Source organism: Solea solea, chromosome 5 (assembly GCF_958295425.1).
Source record: "Solea solea chromosome 5, fSolSol10.1, whole genome shotgun sequence".
NCBI lineage: Eukaryota > Metazoa > Chordata > Actinopteri > Pleuronectiformes > Soleidae > Solea > Solea solea.
This window is the reverse complement of record NC_081138.1, coordinates 535,001-542,257: the sequence shown is the minus strand read 5'-3', so window position 1 is coordinate 542,257 and position 7,257 is coordinate 535,001. Positions and strand designations below refer to the sequence as shown.

The 7,257-nt window shown below is 40.5% G+C and overlaps 1 long non-coding RNA gene across 1 annotated transcript in view; it reads right to left on the bottom strand.

Annotated features, from left to right (window-relative positions):
* Positions 1 to 512: 512 nt before the first annotated feature.
* The window catches only part of LOC131459139 (uncharacterized), a 20,264-nt gene continuing 13,519 nt past the window's right edge, over positions 513 to 7,257 (bottom strand). Inside the window, exon 3 of the long non-coding RNA XR_009240205.1 lies at positions 513 to 3,133. This is a non-coding gene — a long non-coding RNA (uncharacterized LOC131459139). The remainder of the gene's footprint in view (positions 3,134 to 7,257) is intronic.

Below are 7,257 nucleotides of genomic sequence, written 5' to 3'. Positions count from 1 at the left end.
GGACATTTGCTGTTTTCAGACGAGGGTTTCATTCACTCTCTATTTTCTATTTTACTCTCTCTCTTTGTGAACTGTGGTTAAGTTAAGTTAAGTTAAGTTAAGTTAGGGCTTGGGTATTAACTGGTTATGGTTAAGGTGATGGGTAAGACTTTATTTTGGCTGCACAAATCACTCTCTAATGTTATCATGTCTTTTTATGTTATCAAATCCTTTTTATGAGTAAAACAGCATGAAAAGAGGATTTATAGATGATTTAACACATATAAACCATCGTGTGACATCATTTGGGTAAAGTTTAAAGGATGGATTGATATTAACAAAAAAAGCTTTTTTAAAGTTTGTTAATATTAGGAGAAGGTTTTTAAAAAGTTCCCTCACATCAAAGACACAAATAAACTTTGGCAGTAACTTTATTTTGGTTAAAGTTAGGGATAAGACTTTATTTAGTTTGTCCAAATGAATGGAAGTCAAAAATGCACAAACCAGAATGAGTGAGGACAATTTGGCTGCTCCGGACTTCTTTAAAGGTCTTTTTGGGGGTTTAGACCTGGTTTTAGGGTTAGAGTTAGTGTTAGGAAACTTATTAGTGATGGTTAAAGTTAGGTTAAGGGTCGAGGGAGTGCGTTGTGTCTATGAGGGTGTGTGTAACACACACACACACACACACACACAATTCTCAGTCTTTTTTACATTCCCCAGAGGACGTCCATGGACTTTGATGATGGCCGACTTTTTCCTTCAGAAACACCATTTTCCTTTTAATGTGTTTTTTTTTTACTACTTAAATATTTGGTGAGTTGTTGAATTGAGTTCAGACATTTATGACGTCCACACGGTGGAATTTCACAACTTTGATGATGACTCGTCAACTTGTCGCTACATCGTTCATTCTTTGTGCCCAGTGCTAATTAGCACGTGTTAGCATGCCAGCTACAATGGCAACCAGATTGTATGTGTGCACTTTTTTCACTCAACTAAACAAATGAAATCAGATGAATGTTCATAAGGAAGATCAGGTTAAGAGTGTTTTAATGACTCTATGAGGACATTTGATGTGTTTTTACATGGAACAGATGAAGAAAAAACATTCAAACACACACTGGTTTTTTCATCAGGAGAAAATATAACACGACTACATTGATAAGTACGCTCTATAAAGTTATTTTCAGAAATGATTGATTATTTGTGTAGGAATATACATTTTAGGAGACAATAGTGACATTTTTACTCACAATATGAAACATGTGTGTAATCTTCCTCATGTTTGACCGTTTTCAGAGAAGGAATGAGCTTCTCACAACATCGACCAGCGACTCTCAACAAACATGTGATCATGTTATTAGAAGTGTCACATTACACTAAACACATAACAACTCTGTTTCTGAGGATTACGTTATCTTAGTTTTCTTTGTTAGCAGGAGGCGTGTGTCATGTCTGTCTGTCTGTCTGTCTGTCTGTGAGGGTGACAGTTAGAGTTCAGGTGCACAGTGAAAATAAAAGGATGTTCCTGTCATGACTTTATCCGTGTGTGATGAATCGCTCTCTCAAACCTCCAGTTTCATTCATCACATAAAACACATTTTTGCATTAAACACTGGTCAAGCTGTTATGGGACAGATAATGTATTAGAAGATTTAAGCTGAGTCTTGGAATGACTCCAAGGTTAAGTGGTAATCCCATATCCATCAACTCTCCAATCCCAATACAAATGACCTGAATGATGTATTATTGGAGGGAGCACTTACGGAGCTTGATAAGTATCATTCAGCAGCCATTACCCTATGCTCAGAAAGATGATCTATGAGGGTCATTTGCATGCTAATCTCTCCATCTGATCGATAGCATCACATTGAGTTTCTTAGGTTCAGCCGTTGAGATTTACACAATGACTAAAGTGATCTATTGGTTTTCCATGGTGTAAAAACTCATTCTGAGACGAATGAAATGACTCATTTGTACCTTAAGGCCTTAAATGAGATGGTGACATTGTGGCTTTGAATGTCATCATAAAATCTATGCGTGACATGTCTATCGGCGAGTTTGAGTCGTGCTTTATTTAACACAAAAGAGGGGGAGGGCGGAGCCTATGATACGGACACAAAGGCAGGTTTCACTTCCACATTCTATAGGAAAGACACTTGCATCAGTGTAAAAGCAAATATGTCCCATAGTGAACGTACAGCATCATTGACATCATCGTAAACTGTTGCTGAAAGTTGGGCGTGGTGTCAATTTGTTCAGGGATTTTCCAAAAATAACCACAAGCCTGCGAGTGATGTCAGAAAAAACAATCACAAATTATGAGTGAAATAGTTTCCATCTGTCTGTACGACCGTGTATGAGTCAAAGGATGGAAGAAGAACAAGGGAACGTACATTAGTTTGGATTAGAAGCACTTTTTGAAAACAAAGATTTGAGTTGTCACAGAAGACTCTGTTTGATGAAGACACTGATGAAGACAATTTAAATACACACAATTGAGAGGCCTGGTTAGATGACACAGGGAAGCAGTGTTCATAGCAGAGCTAAAGGTTGAATAGTCAGGGACACATCTAATATCCTTCTCTAGTTCAGCATCTGTTCCTCTAAATATTCTGGTTTGTCGCAGCGACGTATGCAAATATCATTGATCAAACCTTTCCTGGTGTGACGTCCTCCCTACAGTCCAACAGAAACCCAACTCAAGAGCGCCATCCAGATAAAGTTGTTTCCTTCTACATCTCCGTCTGTGTGCAGACCGAGCTGTGGAACGTTCAAACCAAATAAGGGAGTTGAGTTGGCTTCATATCAGACAAGCATCACCATGATCTGTGTGTTAGACTGTAAGTAAAGAACCGCTGACTTTCACAACTGAAAATAATCCTCAGTCAGGATGAATATCATTATTTATACGGTAAAGATAAGCGCTGATGTCATCAGACAGAGTCTCAATCAGAAGAGACACTTCATCTCATTACTTTAGTAAAACGGTCAGATTCATAAAGTGAACACTGAGTGTGTGTGTGAGCTGCGTGTTCCAGAGCCGACAAACGAGAAACACAAGAAGGCATCACTGAGGACGCCGTGACACGGGCTCGGCCAAGACACGTCTGCTCCGATGATACTTGTGTGTGATCCCAGGACAGGCTGCATCCTGTCGAGAAGGAGGAAAACATTCACTGCCCACACCAGTCCTCGTGGAGGATGAACAAAGAAACACAGAGTCATTAAAATCTCTGCTATCAAATGTCTGCACAGCCTGAAAAAAACATCTAAGTACATAATGAGCGCTCGCATTCTTTTCCACTACTATTGTTGCTGTGAGCACGCGGTCAACGCTGAACCACAATCTACAGCATGTTACACATGCAAACGTTCACTTTACTGCAGGAAAACTCTTATCTTTTTATTTCATATTTCATTTGACAAACAAGTTTCCAAACAGCTGAGACACAGTTTCATTTCATTAACAATAATTAACATTTCCACAAATAAACCAATATAAAGACACACAGTATCGATCACTGCGACCAGAATATTGAACATTATTGGTTGGAGAGTAAATAAGTGAGTTCATGTGTGAGTGAACACGTGCTGCTGCTGCTGTCAGAGCTCAAGACTCAAAAACAGTCAAATGTCTCTTTCTTTCAATGAGCTTTTATCGCTCTCTCGTTTCTACAATACAGAAAACACTCATTCTGCAAAACTGACCAAAAATCAAAGCTTCTAATCTCACTCACTCTCTCACGGCTGACATTTACATTTTTAAAGATCGACGTTCACATTTTTCTCTTTTCATTTCATAGATTAGGTCGCGTTGATTTTTCATTGCAAATGATGAAATGCTCACATTAATGTGCAGAATGAAGTGGTTTTGTTTCATCCATTTACAACGGTGCATTCCATCAGTGAGAGCGCCGTCTCACAGGACGTTCCATTTACTCAAGCTCTTATCTTTAACCCTAAAATGACAACTATTACTCTGTGCTGATAAATGACAGCTCATAATAACCAGATATGCCAAAGCAAGCAGCATCCTGTTCCTGCAAAGTGACTTTGCTTTTAAGGGCGAAGCAAAAAAGGAAATAGAATAAGGAAAGTCTTTAAGCCAGTCTGGGTCTCTGCCAACCTGCCTAACCTTTGCTCTTTTGGTTTGGGAGTTAGCGAGTTTCCTTTTTCCTCTGACATCACTCTCCAGGATCCTCGCAATGATAACATGGCCCCGATTGCATGACATGACTGCTTCCTTGAATGCACATGGGAGAACTGTGTTAAAAAATCCCTCACGACTACAGGCTGCACAGCTGGTGTCCATGAGAGTCAGAGAAGACACACAAATTCCAGACTGTTGTGAAGCTCAGAGACGTACACACTGTATGAGGCTGCCCCCCCTCTTTAACCACACATATGTGAACACATAAAACCCTCGTGTGTTTAATATCAGATCTATGGGGTGAGTTCTGCAGCTTCACCTTCATATTAGACTTCATTTACATGTGGATTCCTTTAATTACCGTCATCCGTTGGCAGCTTTGAGAGCTGAACTCTCTAAAGTAACTTTACATTTTAATAAACCGCTGTGTTTCCTATGGTTCGACCCTCAGGGTCTGAAACTCAAATCTAAAGCAAGTTACTGCTGGAAAATGGGTCTTTTTTTCTCTGCTTGTCTCAGATCTTAATTTGTTGTTGTATTTTCTTTCTTTTTCTTACAGAAATGATGTGCTAAACTAAAGTATCGCACACAGACAGGAAAGAAAAAAAATGCACCTTGTGTGATATTTTTTTTCTTGTGTAATGTAAGCCAGATGTGAGCGGGACCATGGAAACAGGTGATGATAGCATTACACTGGGATTGCAAACAGATGGAGAAGGGCTTGAACCTATTCCTGTTTCATTGTCAGGGTCATAAATAAAGATTTTTTTTTTTTCCCCTGTAAATAATGCTACAGTCACTTTAGGTGACATGTAAACAACCAGCGTCGTCTGAACCACGACAAACAACAAGAACTAAACCATAGAAAATCATTGACAGAGTCGCTGGCTGCTTGTGCTTCTTTACACCGTTTATCGACTGTGTGTGGAAATAAACGCCTGAAACCTATAGGAAGTCAAATGGAAGTAGCAGTTAGCCACCAGGGGGCGACTCTGCTGGTTGCAAATTGGAAAATGTGTCACTTTCTGACTTGATTTATGTCTGTAAATCTTTTTAATGATCTAAAGGTTTCAGGTCTTGTTTAAAAGAGAATTGTGTACATTTTGTAAATGATGTTTTAACTTTGTGAAAAATACAACACGTATGGGTGAATATCACTGTGATTAACAGTGAATTTAAGGCTTTACAGTGAGTTTATTTGACTAAATCCATTTTTAAAATCTGTTTAATCTACAGCCGAAACTTTGTCCTCTTGTTTCTCTCAGGTGAACGTGTCCCTGGCAGAGGACAGAGGACGTCGTCCTGGAGACGCCGGAGCGCCGCTGTACGTGTCGGCCTGCAGGATGCTGAGCAGACGTGTGCTGAATGGCAGCGTGGATCTCACACAACGAGAGATGCCATGAGTCTGTGGTGTTCATCATGTGACCTCATTTCAGGGAGTTTGATTGTCCATCTGTGGACGTGAAGCTAAATCAGGACAATTGTGTGTTGTTGAGTTGTAACATCTGACATTTTGCAGGCTGTCCCCAGAGCGACCACAAGAGAGCACAGCTGGCCGACTCCCCCACTCACACTGAAACTCCCCTGTGTCACACACAGGTGTAAAAGCCTCAGCCTTTAGAGCAGATTCATGTTGTCACAGCTTCAACCCGCCGCCCCAAATGGGGCCTGGGATTCTACCATTTGGGAGAGTGGACTTTCACAGTAATGGACCCTTAAGAAAATGACACCTTGGCCCAGCGTGGTGCCACTTGACATTGTGACAAATAGTGAGCTCTTAAATCGTTGGGTTACAGAGTGAAATGATTTATTGGGCCGTGCAGCAGACAGAGCTGTCCGGGGATCACTATAGATGTTCTCTGTTTTAGATTTCACACGTTCTGTAACATGTTGATGCAGCTGGATTGCTTTATTAGAGCAATTGAATGACGCTGTGATAAGTGAGATGAAGTAGAGAAGTCCCACCTGTCTGAACACATGCTGTAAAGTCTGTTCAGCTCAACTTCAATATTCTATCTAAACACAGGATTGAGCCGTTAATATTTGGTTTATTTGAGTGTGTAAAAGCTTGAGACTTGTCTTTTTAGTCCTTAATTAAGATTATTACCACAGTGGACTTGGACCTTACATGGCCTGGAACACACATTTATTTTTGTTCCCAAGTTTTCTGTCCTCCTGTAGCTGTGGATTAGTTTTTTATTTTTTTCAGGCAAAGCTTAGTTGCGCTCCGCTCGGAGGGATCAGCTCATTTCCTTCACCATACAACAGTGTGCTGAGAGCACAGCTTGGAAGATCAACGTCTCCTCTTTTGTTACATCAGTCATGCAGCTTCTGCGCGGCACAATGGCGTTGGGGAGGTTGGTGGCGTGGTGAGACGCTTAAATGGAGAGCACAGAAGACCACCTGACCACCTACTGGTGCCCAGAGAACACACACACACACACACACACTCCTGGTTGTGTCTTTATCTGTCCACTGACAGCAGAGTTGTGTGAGTGTTTCTTTATTCCTCCTCCCCCTGCTATAGAGTGAGTTAACATGCTTTATTCTATGTTGACATATGAAACCACATTCACTGTGCTGTGTAATAGGCTCTTACTTGTCCCAGCTCACTGCTCCTTGCTCAGGGTTATTTGAAAAGAGACTAACGCACAGATTCTCTCTCAGTTTGGGTGAAATGATGAAGCTGTTGCACCATTTTCCATTCATGTGTATGTATCCTTGATTTCCCTCCACAGTAACTGACGTGTTGTTGTACAGCGTCAGACATGAGGCCCGTGGGTGTGGAGCCTTCCTATCGATATGTAGATAATTATGACTCATGAAAAGAAAAAGAAAAACCGGAAACTTTGACATGATTATTCCCACTTTTAGACATTTACACAAACTAAAATGTTAGAATAATGTCATTTTTGGTTTGTTTGCATAAAAAAGCAAACAGGTGAGGAAAGAAGTTTGATTTACAACTGCATGAAAAAAGAAAAAGGAAATAAACAGTCGCACGATTCTTCTGGATCCAGATCCTGTTAGTGATGACACTTCTGATCTGTTTGCTCCTCAGCTTCTATCTCAGCCTTGACAAAGTCCAGCATCAGTAGATCTCTCTCTCTCTCTCTCACACACAC